Source organism: Schistocerca piceifrons, chromosome 7 (genome assembly GCF_021461385.2).
Source record: "Schistocerca piceifrons isolate TAMUIC-IGC-003096 chromosome 7, iqSchPice1.1, whole genome shotgun sequence".
NCBI classification, from domain to species: domain Eukaryota; kingdom Metazoa; phylum Arthropoda; class Insecta; order Orthoptera; family Acrididae; genus Schistocerca; species Schistocerca piceifrons.
In genome coordinates, this window is record NC_060144.1 from 374614855 (window position 1) to 374630922 (window position 16068).

A 16068-nucleotide genomic window follows, 5' to 3' on the forward strand; every position below is an offset into this window, starting at 1 on the left:
AGTATATCAAGTGAGAAAAGGGTAAGCGGAGTTTCGCACGAGTGATGCTTTCTAAAACCATACTGATTCGCGCACATAAGCTGCTTAGCCTCAAGAGGGTTTATTATATTGGAACTGGTAATGTGTTCAAGAATTATGCAGCAAACTGAAGTTAGGGATGTTAGTCTGTAATTTTGCGGGTCATATCTTTTATGTTACCTCTCCTTTTTTTCCAGTCACTTGGGACTTTTTGCGAGAGATTCACGATAAATGCAAGTTAGCTAAGGGGCCAATCTTTGGAAAATCGGGCCGGGATTCTATCCTCACCTGGTGATTTATTTGTTTTAAATTCGTTAAGTTTCTTCTTTACGCCAGGTATGCTTATTTCCATGTCGTCCGTACGAGAGTTTGTCCGATGATCAAATGACGGTATGTTTGTACGGTTCTCCTGCGTGAAATTTAAAATTTCGGCTTTCGTTTTGCTATCTTCAACCACCACGTCAGACTAGTTACCAAGGGCCTGTGCTGTTTAACGATTTTGCACAAGTCCACAATTTTCTCGTGTTCTCTGCCACATCTTTTGCTACGGTGTGACGTTAGTAGTTGTCGTATGCCTCGCGCACTGATCTTTTCTCACACTCACGAATCTCTACTAACCTTCGCTTGTTGTCATTTGTGCGTGCTCTTTTGAACAAAAAGTGCTACAGCCTCAGCTACCTCGGCTTCTTACGAATTTCTTTATCAAACCATGGTGGGTCTTTTCCATCCTTTATCAACTTACTAGGTACGTAACTCTCCAGACCACGATTTACAATCTGCTTAGACTTTGCTTGTACTTCATCTACATCCATCTTACTGGTACTAAGTGATACCAATTCACTGTCTAAGTAAGATTTTAATAACTGCTTATCTGCTCTATCTAGCAGAACGACTCTCCTAGCTTTCTTGTCTCATTTATTAACTTTCGTAATCATAGTTGCTATAATGAAATCATTGTCGCTATTCCCAGTTTCTATACTGATATTGTCGATAAGGTCCGGCTTATCTGTAGCTACAAGTCTAATATACTTCCACTGAGTGTGAGCTGCCGAGCTAGTTGCTCAAGACAGTTTTCAGATAACGTGTTCAAAAGTATTTCGCATGTCTGTCTGTAACCCCCGCAATGAATCCATCAACTTCCCAGTCTATATTCGGCAGATTAAAGTCCCCTCCAACTATTACTGCATGATCCGAATATTTTCGTGCTACTGACCGTAGACTGTCTTTGAATGACTCTAGAACTGCCACAGCGGAATTGCGTAGCCGGTAAAAACATCCAACAATTAACTTAGTTTCACCTGTAAGTGTTACACGCGACCAGACGACTTCACTGCCTCACCCATCTTCGACCTCAGCCGAGAAAATATTTTTGTCAACTACAATGAAAACTCCCTCTCCTATGGAGTCTAATCTGTCTTTCCGATATACTTTCCACGACTCGCTAAATATCTCAGGTTTCAGCCAGCTCTCAGTCCCGGGTATAAGTTGAGAGAGAGATCTTCCAGGCAGGCATAAATTTGGAAACCTTATTGCGCATAAAATTCGATATCTTTGGTTCCGTCGGTTGACAGGGAGGTCGCTGCCCTCAGGTCTGACGTGCGTTAGTTGGAGAGTCGAAGCTGGCAGGGGTCACGTGGGTGACGGTGACCGTTGAGAGCTTAGTTTTCTCTGAGCGGCGGGGAGACAACCATTATGAAAAGCCCGGTTGATGTGCGATCAGAAATGGACGGGCTCTCGTCGGTTCCTGCAGTGCTTTGAGTGTCCACTAGATTCAGAGTGTTAGGACGTGAGGCCAGGTAGTCGTAGTTAACGATTTCCCTGTCAGTTTCTTCAAACAGTGTTTTACGTCACTCTTTGTCATTTTGCGATTCTTAATTATATGGCTTTGACAACGAGTTCTTTTGATCGTGAGCACATGTATCCAAGTGGTTCTTTGCTGTCTTCTGAAATGTCATAAAGGCTCATAAAGTGCTTCTTTCTCGGGAAATTCTTTTATATAATATTTATGCAACGTTTACGATAGTTCACCACCTAAGTTTCTATATTTTCTGCGACCTTTCCATGTTGACCGATTGGACATAAGGTTAGTCAGTATTTCGTGCAAGTCTTGATGTTAAATCCAACCACTGCATTTCTTCTGTATGAATTATTTGCATGCTTAACTTTTTTATGATAAAGTGACCCTTTCTTTGTAACACACTACACTTGACACTAAACAATGATACAGGTCTCTGGTGATGTCAGGGAGATCCTCCTCAGTGTTCTTTTGTTAGTTAAATTTTCTTAAAAGCCGACCTAAATTGTTTCCTCTCATTTTTCGTAGGTTATTTCTGAATCTTTACCAATCTTACTCTGTTAAAGCGACCCTTGCGATACGAGATCGACTGCTGGGTGCAGAGTGGCTTGTGAATAGGACCTCAGTGTGCTCTATTCATTTCTCAATTGGTTTCGATAGTGCCGCAACGAAGTGCGCTATTGGTTGCGATTGAAATGGACGTGATTCTTGTGTCGTCCCTTTGTGTGGCCAGCCACGTGTGCCATTTATGCAGCCCGCTAGCTGAGTTGTTACGTGTAGTAACATGATTTCTCTTGCATGTTACCACTGTGCATTCAGTGTGATCAGAACAGTAATTTCTATATTAATAATGTAAGCAATTGACTCATGCAGCAATCATTTTGTAATCTGTGATCCATTCCCCCACACGTGAGTGGTCAGTGTAATGGGTATGAAGTTTCATTAGGCAGTAAATATATAGTTTAGAAACTGTAGCCACATTAATGAAATTCATTTGAACAAAACTTGGATTACTTAGGCTTTTAATGTTTTTTGAGAAATTAAAAACACCGTTCCTTCTTTTTGTAATTGATATCAATAAATAAATTGAATGTGAATCTGTGCTGGCCCGCTATTGATGTACGACAGCGCACACAATAAAAATTGAAATATTTCTTCCCATCGCTTTCTTGGAAAACTGGAAATTTGTGATAATGTCTTTTGGGACCAAACTGCTGAGGCCGTCGGTCCCTAAGCTTACACACTACTTAATCTAACTTAAACTAACTTTCACTGAGGATAACACACATACCAATGCCCGAGGGAGGACTCGAACCCCAGACGGGGCAACCCGCGTGAACCGTGAATAGGCGTCCCTGACTGCTCGGCTATTCCGCGTGGCTCACGCACATGAATAACGGTTAAACGGATAGGTTAATGCTTCTAGCATCCTGCAAGGTTTTCTTTTTATGTATTCCTGTGCTGAGAGTGATGCTCGCGAGGTAGAGCGACTGCACCCAGACGTGACATTTAACAGTGGACTTCCTTGTCGACCCATACTGGCTACTATTTATTAGCGCATTGCTGAGACAGGTTCCACAGCACCACAAATGAAGAAGAATCCCGGTAGACCAGGTCTGAACGAACGCTTTCTGCACAATGTCAAAAAAGATTCACTGTAAAACTGTGAATTGTCGAGAAATAGTATGGTACAATTCATAGTACTGCGTTTGTGGTGATGCAGAGTTGTACCGTTATTTCTCGTATCTGAATCGACTTCAACTCATACAGCAACCTCCGAACATGAGAGTCCTTTTGTAGATGATTTGTTGAACATACAGCCAATTCCTTAGTTATAAGACAAATGCTTTCACGGCAAATATTACTGATATTGCAAATATATTTTTATGGGCATCAGGCCTTGATCCAAGGCGTAATTCTCTGCCTAACGTTTGCTATTCCAATGCTGGACACATCAGAAGCTTTAACGACTCAAAAGCAGTTTCAGACTCAAACACGATCTACAAGCGGAACTGCATATACGTTTGCAGGCACCGTTCGCATCGTGACGCCATCAGACTGCTGCTTAAGATCGTGGAATCCCGTCAACGTATGCTATCAAGCTTGTTATGAGGAAGAATTGTCGCTTTATTCATTCACTACTAAGGCCCACAACTTGTCTGTTTCAGTCGTCCTTCCTTTCTGTTCAAGTTGCTTTTCTGATTTTGTATTTCAGTGGCCTCTATATACATCCTAATTTAGTAATTATTAGATCTAGCTAAAACCAGAGAGTTGGAGAAACAAATTTGGTTGTTTCACAATCCTAGTGTATGACGTGCTACTGTTGATTTATCCGTCTCGCACAGGCAACAATTGCTCTTCTGATTCTTAAGGCGTGTGTTAACACAAATTTTAGTCATTCCTACGTACACTTGGCCCTGAACGGAAGGGATTTCATATACTCCTGCTGTGGCAACTGGAGGACGTATTTCCTTTGCAGCGTTCAAATATTGGCAAAACTTTGTTGTGGGTTTAAACAATGTATTTTCCGAGTACTTTCCCGATATGATCATGGACAGTTTTTGCAATTTATTTAGTTTTTTTAAATTAAAACTCTAGCAATTTCAGGATGTAGTACCCAATTTATCTCTTCTTCAGAGTAGCCGTTTCTTCTGGCGGCCATTACTAAATGATTGGGCTCGTCTTCCAATTAATTTGTTTCACGTTTTCTCTTATACCGGTCCATCAACGTTCTGATCACTCGTCTATTGTGCTTGCGATGATGACTGGAATTTCTATGAACGTATCTATACTTGTGAGTGGGGCTTCTGTAGGCCTTCTGCCATAAAGTCCCGACAGGTTTGGTTAGCAGACTACCTGTAGAACCCAAAATGGAATTTAACCTTCTTTCTCTTTCTTTATAGTAGACATATTTTTCAATGGATTTAAAAATTCAGGGAGTTCTTTTTCCACATGAGGCAGTTGTAACGAATTTTTATATTAAAAAATTTGAAGAAGCAACCATTCAGATGGCGAAGAAGAAACCGTCAAGTTCGTTTCGGTGCACAGCTGATACTTACCTTATATGGCCTCACAGGTAAAAGACCTCTTTTGGGCCAGGTTTGGCTACAACAGCAATGCATAGCCGACACATCCATCTAAAAAGTGTTCTCAAGATTAATTTTTCATCCAAGTATAGATATTATACAGGAAGTGGTCCTTCAACTACTAGAACTGTATGTGAAGGAAAACAGAACACGAGATCTATTAGGGACTTGTGCTGCGATAAGTCCATATGAAATTCAAGATATCCATTGAAAGACAAAGGAGATAGTGTCATAACTGAGCAACTATAAACTATAAAATATACTTCCGTACGTTATAAAATTTGCCATGTTCTCACAACTACGTATTCACTCATTCCCTATCAGTATACTACCCGTGGTCTAGGCGTAGCGTCTTTGATTCATAATCAAAACTTCGGTCGCGGGTTCGATCTCCCCCACTGCTAAAATTTGATAAATAATCAGCATTGGCGGCCGAAGACTTCCGGCATAAGAAGTCAGCCTCATTCTGCCAATGGCCTTGTCAAAGTGGGCGGAGGAGCGGATAGAGGTTCAGGGCACTCTCTTGTCGTAGGGGTGGGAAATTGCCCCTAAAGGCGGAAGAATCAGCAATGATCAACGACATGAGGATGCAGAAGGCAATGGAAACCACTGCATTAAAGACACGTAACGTGTATCCACAGGACATGTGGCCTGTAATTGAAGAAGTGTCATGATGATCTCTCCATTGGCAAAAGATTCCGGAATAGTCCCCCATTGGGATCTCCGGAAGGGGACTGCCAAGGGGGAGGTTACCATGAGAAAAAGATTGAATAATCAACGAAAGGATAACGTTCTACGAGTCGGGGCGTGGAATGTCAGAAGCTTGAACGTGGTAGGGTAACTAGAAAATTTGAAAAGCGAAATGCAAAGGCTCAATCTAGATGTAGTAGGGGTCAGTGAAGTGAAGTGGAAGGAAGACAAGGATTTCTGGTCAGATGAGTATCGGGTAATATCAACAGCAGCAGAAAATGGTATAACAGGTGTAGGATTCGTTATGAATAGGAAGGTAGGGCAGAGGGTGTGTTACTGTGAACAGTTCAGTGACCGGGTTGTTCTAATCGACAGCAGACCAACACCGACAACGATAGTTCAGGTATACATGCCAACGTCGCAAGCTGAAGATGAACAGATAGAGAAAGTGTATGAGGATATTGAAAGGGTAATGCAGTATGTAAAGGGCGACGAAAATCTAATAGTCATGGGTGACTGGAAAGCAGTTGTAGGGGAAGGAGTAGAAGAAAAGGTTACAGGAGAATATGGGCTTGGGACAAGGAATGAGAGAGGAGAAAGACTAATAGAGTTCTGTAACAAGTTTCAGCTAGTAATGGCGAATACCCTGTTCACGAATCACAAGAGGAGGAGGTATACTTGGAAAAGGCCGATAGATACGGGAAGATTTGAGTTAGATTACATCATGGTCAGACAGAGATTCCGAAATCATATACTGGATTGTAAGGCGTACCCAGGAGCAGATATAGACTCAGATCACAATATAGTAATGATGAAGAGTAGGCTAAGGTTCAAGACATTAGTCAGTTGAAGGGGAATGGACATCTCTAAAAGGGGCCATCGCAGAATTTGGGAAGGAAATCATAGGTACAAAGAAGGTAGCTGCGAAGAAACCATGGGTAACCGAAGAAATACTTTAGTTGATTGATGAAAGGATGAAGTACAAACATTTTCCGGGAAAATCAGGAATACAGAAATACAAGTCGCTGAGGAATGAAATAAATAGGAAGTGCAGGGAAGCTAAGACGAAATGGTTGCAGGAAAAATGTGAAGGCATCGAAAAAGATATGATTGTCGGAAGGACAGACTCAGCATACAGGAAAGTCAAAACAACCTTTGGTGACATTAAAAGCAACGGTGGTAACATTAAGAGTGCAACGGGAATTCCACTGCTAAATGCAGAGGAGGCAGCAGATAGGTGGAAAAAATACGTTGAAAGCCTCTATGAGGGTGAAGATTTGTCTGATGTGATAGAAGAAGAAACAGGAGTCGATTTAGAAGAGGTAGGGCATCCCGTATTAGAATCGGAATTTAAAAGAGCTTTGGAGGACTTACGGTCAAATAAGGCAGAAGGGATAGATAACATTCCATCAGAATTTCTAGAATCATTGGGGGAAGTGGCAACAAAACGACTATTCACGTTGGTGTGTAGAATATATGAGTCTGGCGACATACTATCTGACTTTCGGAAAAGCATCATCCACACAATTCCGAAGACGGCAAGAGCTGACAAGTGCGAGAATTATCGCACAATCAGCTTAACAGCTCATGAATCGAAGCTGCTTACAAGAATAATTTACAGAAGAATGGAAACGAAAATTGAGAATGCGTTAGGTGACGATCAGTTTGGCTTTAGAAAAAGTAAAGGGACGAGAGAGGCAATTCTGACGTTACGGCTAATAATAGAAGCAAGGCTAAAGAAAAATCAAGACACTTTCATAGGATTTGTCGACCTGGAAAAAGCGTTCGACAGTATAAAATGGTGCAAGCTGTTCGAGATTCTGAAAAAAGTAGGGGTAAGCTATAGGGAGAGGCGGCTCATATACAATATGTACAACAACCAAGAGGGAATAATAAGAGTGGACGATCAAGAACGAAGTGCTCGTATTAAGAAGGGTGTAAGACAAGGCTGTAGCCTTTCGCCCCTACTCTTCAATCTGTACATCGATGAAGCAACGACGGAAATAAAAGAAAGGTTCAGGAGTGGAATTAAAATACAAGGTGAAAGGATATCAATGATACGATTCGCTGATGACATTGCTATCCTGAGTGAAAGTCAAGAAGAATTAAATGATCTGCTGAACGGAATGAACAGTCTAATGAGTACATAGTATGATTTGAGAGTAAATCGGAGAAAGACGAAGGTAATGAGAAGTAGTAGAAATGAGAACAGCGAGAAACTTAACGTCAGGATTGATGGTCACGAAGTCAATGAAGTTAAGGAATTCTGCTGCCTAGGCAGTAAAATAACCAATGACGGATGGAGCAAGGAGGACATCAAAAGCAGACTCGCTATGGCAAAAAAGGCATTTCTGGCCAAGAGAAGTCTACTAATATCAAATACCGGCCTTAATTTGAGGAAGAAATTTCTGAGGATGTACGTCTGGAGTGCAGCATTGTATGGTAGTGGAACATGGACTGTGGGAAAACCGGAACAGAAGAGAATCGAAGCATTTGAGATGTGGTGCTATAGACGAATGTTAAAAATTAGGTGGACTGATAAGGTAAGGAATGAGGAGGTTCTACGCAGAATCGGAGAGGAAAGGAATATGTGGAAAACACTGACAAGGAGAAGGGACAGGATGATAGGACTTCTGCTAAGACATACGGGAATGACTTCCATGGTACTAGAGGGAGCTGTAGAGGGCAAAAACTGTAGAGGAAGACAGAGATTGGAATACGTCAAGCAAATAATTGAGGACGTAGGTTGCAAGTGCTACTCTGAGATGAAGAGGTTAGCACAGGAGAGAAATTCGTGGTGGGCCGCATCAAACCAGTCAGTAGACTGATGACAAAAAAATAAATAAATAAATACTATGGGCAGACAATCTTCTTGCCTTTCTCTCTCTCTCTCTCTCTCTTTCTCTCTCTCTCTCTCTGTGTGTGTGTGTGTGTGTGTGTGTGTGAGAGAGAGAGAGAGAGAGAGAGAGAGAGAGAGAGGGAGAGAGAGAGAGGAGAGAGAGAGGGATTGGAAGAGGGAGGGAGCTACAGAGGAGGGGGGGTGGCTGGGAGAGGAGGAGGATTGGGGGAGAAGGAGGAAGGTGTTTGCAGATGACTGGAACAGACTTAAGACTTTAATAATACGTCAATGTAGAGGTCATTAGGCACGGAGCACAAAGAAAGAGTCGGCAGAAATGCGCCATGTCTGATTAAGTAGGAGTCCAAGCATTTACATGAAATATTTTAGGAAGATCGCGGAACACCAGAATCAGAAGGAAAGAAGGACGGACATTTGAACCGAATTCCCCAATAAGGGAACAGGCAGTTAGCTACCGTGCCTCCTCATTTGCGCAAAGGGTAACATCTGACAAGTCGATGCATATACGTTCTGTCTCTGATACCTAGTTAAAATCTTTAACCATTGCTAATTACAATGGTTTATATGTTACTTCTTCTCCTGAGTATAGTCTATCGTCTGCCTTATTTTTGACTTCAATACCATTTATTTGCTCTGTGCTACTTCTGTTTATAGTACGGTACTGAGTTAATATATTATAACCGATAACAAAACAACTTGTGTGGTTTTAGAAAAGGGAAAACGTATGTGTGTTTAGAAAAGGAAGAACTACTCCCATCAGTAGTGATAAGCATGTCCTGTTACCTTCAAGACAGCCAAAATGTATACTACTAACGCCCTAGATAAATAATCTGACCCGTTAAGTGAATGCATGTGGTGGCAGTAGGTTCCTATGGGACCAAACTGCTGAGGTCATCGGTCCCTAGGCTTACACATTACTTAATCTGACCTAAACTAACTTACGCTAAGGACAACAAACGCACCCATACACACGGAGGAGCTGGAACCTCCGACAAGGGGAGTCGCACGAATCCTGGCAAGGCGCCCAGACCTCGTGCGGATGAATGGAAGTAATTATATAAACAAACGCGCGCACACACACACACACACACACACACGCACGCCCACACACACACACACACACACACACACACACACACATACTTTCATAAATTCAACGCAAACAGAAATAAGTGTGCCAGCATATAATACTTGGGACTGCAACCGTAATTATGCAAACAAGCTGCTGCCGAGATTATGTCGATGTTTGAAACTGGCACTCCATAATTTCCTCTTCCCTTTATGTCGTCTATCATCTTGTATCTCTTTCTTCCTCTCAGTCTTCTCCCACAAACCAATCGTTCCAAAGCATCTGCTAGCAAGCACTCCCTTCTCAATTAATGCCCCTACCAGTATTTTTTCCTTTCTCTTACAACCTTCATCAGACATCTTCTTTCACCAACCCTTTCCAATACCCTTGCATTACTCACTCTTTCCATCCAGCTTATTCTCTCCATTCTCCTCTACATCCATATCTCTAATGATTCTAACTTTTTTCATCCTATCGTCTCATTGTCCATGTCTCTGCCCCATATAGTGCCACACTTCAGACAAAACATTTGACAAGCCATTTCCTTTGACGTTTATCTAATTTGCCACATAAGTTTCTCCTCTTTCTTTTGAATGCCTCCTCCACTATGGCAGTTAGAGTTTTCACCTCCTGGTGACATCTCAAGTCTTCAGTTATTGTTCTTCCAAGCTATTTAAAAGCACTTGCTTGGCTAATGGTAGATTGCCATATTTTAATATTGGACAGTCGGTGTCTTGTAATGAAGACCATACTGTTTGTTTTTTCTGTGTTTATTGGCATCCCATATTCCACACAAGCTTCATTCAGATCTTTCAGCATGTTATTCACTGTCCGCTCACTTTCTGCCACTAATACCAATCTTAAAAATTCTATTCTCTTTCCTCCAATACATATTCCTCTTTCCCCATATAAACCTTTCGCTATAATGCCTGCAAGGTATGCATTAAACTACAGTGGGGAAAGACAAAAACCTTGTTTAACACCTCGTCCAATACTGCTTTCTTCTGACCTTTCATTTCCAACCCTTATCCTTACTTTCTGGTGCACATATAGATTCTGTATCAGTCGTCTCTCTTTCCTGTATACTCCTTTACTCTTCTAAATATCCGTCAGCCTGTTCCAATGAACTCTGTCAAAAGCCTTTCCTAAATCTATAAAAACAGTAAACATTTCTCAACATTTTTTTCATATAACTTTCCCCTATGGTTCTTAATAGGCCAATAGTGTCCCATCTCCCTTTTCCTCTTCTAAATCCGAACCGTTCCCCTGCAATCCTTCTATCCATCTTGCCATATAGCCTTCTATTCAACACTCTCATCAAGACTTTACCTGCATGAAAAATTAGACTGAAGGTCCTATGCTCCTCACATTTTTTTAGTTTTTCTGTTTTTCTTCGTTGGTGTCATAACTATTGCAAGGAAGTCCTCAGGCTACTCCCCTTTGTCATTGCGATTCATTAGAAAGTATACATCATAGTGCTAAACGGAAGTAGCGACTACTTGTAGGCCTATTGAACCTAAAGAACGTTCCAGCAACAAGTAAACTGCAGGCCGTAATTTACATACGATTCTACGACAGCGTATGGAACATAAACAGAAACTGAAGTTGGCCAGATAAATAGTGCTCGGCAAGTCAAGCAGCAATACCAGTGTTGTTTCGTAACATGATATAAATTAGGAAGGTGTGTAGCGCACTACTGCGAACCATGCAGCGTGTTGATACCAAGATTCTTAGATCGATGGGAGAAAACGCAACAGAGTCCGTACTCAACCACTGCAAATAACGTCAGCTTATGTCAGTACTGATGAACGTTGCCAGAACCGAAAGCTGCAACTCACACCGAGTTCCAAAATCAAAGATGAAATCCAGGAAAGCAACGTAATAGCTATACTCGAATAACAGCTTCAATGCAATCCAGCAGCCATACCAAGGATCGGTGCATGACTTATTTGCCGCGACCTCTGGAATCGCCGACGCAGATAGCGAAACTGCTACATACATGCTACATACAGGGTGGTCCAAAAGTCCGGAAACACCCTCATAAAATCCAAATGGCGTAGCAAACAAGGGAACAGAGTCCCTACACACGAGGAACGTGAAGGGGGAAACATTATAGGCTATGCTACCAACATGGCGGCCATCTTCAAAGCCGCCATCTTGGATTCATCCCCAAAATTTCAAATGGTAATGTAGTCATGTGACATATCAAACAGATAGAGAATTTTACCAAAAAAACAATGCCGTTGTTATTTTAAACATAGCTTTATTCATTCTCGGGTAATAGCCAATTACTTGCGGCAGCAGTGGAACGCTCGGCAGCGTGAGTATTACGTACTGAGAAGTCATAAAATGGAGTCTGAAACGGTGCAAAGTGACTATCCCATGCCTGATATGTTACATGTGTTTAACTGTTACGTATCATTTACTCATGCTAACGTTTTAATCATTGTTTCCTTATTTACCGGTTTCAGAATGTCCTTAACACATGAAGAACGCATTGAAATCATCTTGATATCAGGAGAAAGAAGCACACGGGTCATTGCTGAGGATTTCAACAGTCGTCACCCAACTAGACAGCCTATCACTCACAGCGCAGTTGCCAAGCTCTTGGCCAAATTCCGAGCAACAAGTTCTGTCGCAGATAAACCTAAGGGTGGAAGACCAAAGACCGCCACCGATGAAGCAACAACAGTGAGCGTGTTGGCATCATTTAGCAAGAGTCCGCAACGGAGTACTCGTCGCCTGTCACAAGAATGTGGGGTTGGCCGTGCCTCCATACTGAGAATTTTATCGCAGCACAAATGGCACCTGTACAAAATTCAGCTGCTCCAACACCTGAACGAGGATCACCCAGACTGTCGGGTACAGTTTGCAGAATGGGTGACACAGCAGCTGGAGATAAACTCACTTTCCCCCTATCAGATGCTGTTCAGTGATGAAGCCCAATTCTTTATCAATGGTGAAGTGAACAAGCAGAATGACAGATACTGGTCCGACACAAATCCGCACTGGATTGATGCTTCCAAAATGGTCGACTCACAAAAAGTGATGGTCTGGTGCGGTGTGTGGGGTACCAAAGTCGTTGGACCTTTTTTAATTGATGGTACGTTAACAGCCAACAATTATCTGAGGTTATTGAATGAAGAAGTGCTTCCCTCGTTGTTAACGGAGGACGGAATATTTCTGGGATTCTTCTTGCATGATGGAGCCCCACCACATTATGGGCACAATATGCGAGCATACCTGGATATGTGCAGTTCCCTCAAAAGTGGATCGGTCGTAGGGGTGCTGTGGGGTGGCCACCACATTCACCAGATTTGACTCTTTTGGATTTTTATCTTTGGGGTCATGCCAAAGCATTGGTTTATTCTGTGAAAATACGGGATTTGCATCATCTAAAGCAGCGCTTTGGTCAAATTCAGCCAGATGTGTTGGTCAAAGTTCATCAGGACTGGGTTCGGAGGATAGCATTAACAGTCCAACATAATGGACAACATATCGAGCCATTTCTATGACTGTTGGAGGTCTCTCGGGACAGTGTAACATCGGCGTAATGTCTCTTCGGCACATAACACACATGCTGCTGAGCGTCCCACCGCTGCCGCATGTAACTGGCTATAACCCAAGAATGAAAAAAGCTATGTTTAAAATAGGAACGGCATTCTTTTTCTGGTGAAATTCTCTATCTGTTTGATATGTCACATGACCACATACCCATTTGAAATTTTGGAGTTGAATCCAAGATGGCGGCTTTCAAGATGGCCGCCATGTTGGTGGCATAGCCTATAAAGTTTCCCCCTTCCCGTTCCTCGTGTGTAGGGACTCTGTTTCCTTGTCTGCTACTCCATCTGAATTTTATGAGGGCCTTTCGGGACTTTTGGACCACAGTGTAGATGCTACTGCTGCCGCTTTCTGTTTCCTTACAACAGGAGTCACAGGATATTAGAACAATCTCACACCATATCAAAGACACAGACAACTGTACCCAGGTGATTACATAGTGAGAAATTTCTTACACAGATTCAACTTTCTTTATAAAAAAATCATACATACAAAGATGACATGTTTTGTTGATGGTGAATGCGTTTAATGGTTCTGGAGCTCAAGTCCGATCTTCAGTTACTAAAGAGAAGGTAGCAATGTGAAATTTATTGTGCGTACTCGAGAAACTTTTCAGAAAGTGGCGGTCAACTTTATTGGTAATTTCTTAGGGGTGCCAGATGAGCGAAGTGAAATGTGATGTAGGCAACTGGTTACACGCTGGAGAAGTAACGCTGCACCCACATGAGAAGCATGCAGGCCATCAAAACATGTTAAAAAGTGATAGTCCGAAAAAACTGTTTCAACTGCAGTTCCGCTCATTGAGTCCAAAATTGATCTTTCATTTCTTCTAAGATAGTCCTTTCATCGTATGGATTTTCTGTTCAGCATATACTGGATACTTTTCAACGACAGTAAACTTTACCAAGAGCCGTACACTTTAAGATATTTTATTGTATTCTGAAAGCAACAAGGTTCGTCAATTTATTTTGCCATCTTCAGGCCCCATACGCTTTCTTCTAATCAACAACAGCTGTTGCGTCTTCGTATGAATCATCTGCACGACGTTTGAAATTCACGATTTTATGGCCTATACGATAAGTTCGTTCATTTGAGAAAAGCTTATGGGGTATGTAGGTAGAAAAATGAACTGTCGAAACTGGTTGCTTTCAGAATAAAATAAAATATCTTCAAGTGTACGGCTGTTGATAAAGTTTATTGACGCTGAAAAGTACGTACCAACCGATGTCCCCTGGTCGTAATGGACCAACTGAGATTACACTAAACGTTGTCTCTCCGTACAGTTTCCTTCTATACTACCCCTTCCATAGCCAAGTTAACCACTTACGAACGCCGAAGAGGATGTGTCATTAATTTGTCCCTCTTTCCGATGATAATTTTTTTTATAAACATACTATCTCGCCCTTTCTTAGCACGTTCTAAATAAATAAGTAATCTTCCCATTTAAGTGATAACACAGTGTTAGAGTAACGCATTCCAATTCTCTCTCGATAATTCTTAGAATTTGCCACCGACCATGTACCGTCATACTGTGGCACAACACTGTTCTCCAAATTTATATCTGTACCACTTCCTTCATAAATTTTGCATCCATATTTGAGAACTTTACAATCCTACAAAATGTTGACCAATAAAATGCGCAGTTCCTTGTAGAGTCTCTAATACGAACTAGATGTATATTATGATATAGGTAGCTTTCGCAGCTCAGGCAAGAAACAGCGCTGAAATAAAGTTACTCATAGAAAGGTAAAAATATTGCCTTGTTAGTTTTCGGTGGATTACTAATAACTGTGGTAGGTTTTAAGGTTTCTCCGTTGTGATAAGGCGCACGAGAGTTTCAGCCAGAAGGATTACTAACAGTTTTCTTGTGTTCTGTCTATTTCTCAACGGCGATAAACGTACTAACCACTATTTATTACTGCCAGGGGAAAAATACGTCTGACTTTTATCGGCGCCATTACGAACCCCGTCCTCTTTTCCCGGTGACGTGCTTCGCGTTCTTTACGTTTCGGTGGCGTAACTATGCGATTACGTTACAGCACTGCAGAAACTATATTCGGGTACAATATGTTTAGATCAAGTTGGCTTTACACATATTCAAGCCATTTCCAATAATGTTGTGTGTTTTCATCTAGACCATCTTTTTTTATCTTATGACATTTATGTTCGTAGCCGGGCATCTTTTGTATTAAGAGTGTATGCTCTTTGTGAAAAGAACCTACTTTCTCCGATGCTCAGTCAGCTACCGTCAACTACTGGTCGATAAACAATAGTTTCGGGACGCTTCAACTGCTCTTCAGCTGGTGACTCTCAGCTGGGCAACACATGTGATTAGTGGATATTCAAACTGTAATCCACTTCGTCTTGCGCTGTCATACAGCTATCTAATGAATTTTAAAAACGCTTTATATTATGTAACGATATCTAAATGGTTTTATGGTGCAACTAATTAGGAACAATTTTCTATCTTAGTACTAATTCCCGCACGTCAGACATAGGCCTGAAGAAGAACTTGATGAATGAGTAAAGATGTTGATAATGTACATTTTACTGACGAAGGTAACAAAATAATTGCTTAAAATTTGTGATGTATTACAGTACTGTAATTACAATATGAATATATTTTAACCGAAACATTAGTTTTTATAATACCAGTGAAGAAGACGTTCTGCATTATAGCAGAAGAATTCTGTAAACAGGCTTTTCTGAAATTCGCATTTACACTCCATTACATCACCTACAAAACGTTTTACACACAGCGACACGTACTTTAATGAGTGAGTGTCTTTGTATCCAACGGCCTCCTGCACAAAAGATGAGCCCTTATTTATGTCTAGAGGTTGTCAGAACACTGAGTTTTTCTAAGAGCCTTCTCCAGTGTGTTCCATGAAGGACATCAAGATAACTTTTATGTTTCCATATTCGGTGAAATTTGTATGTACATGTTAAATTAATCACACAGGTATTTTACTCTTTTGTTACTTGAAAGAGC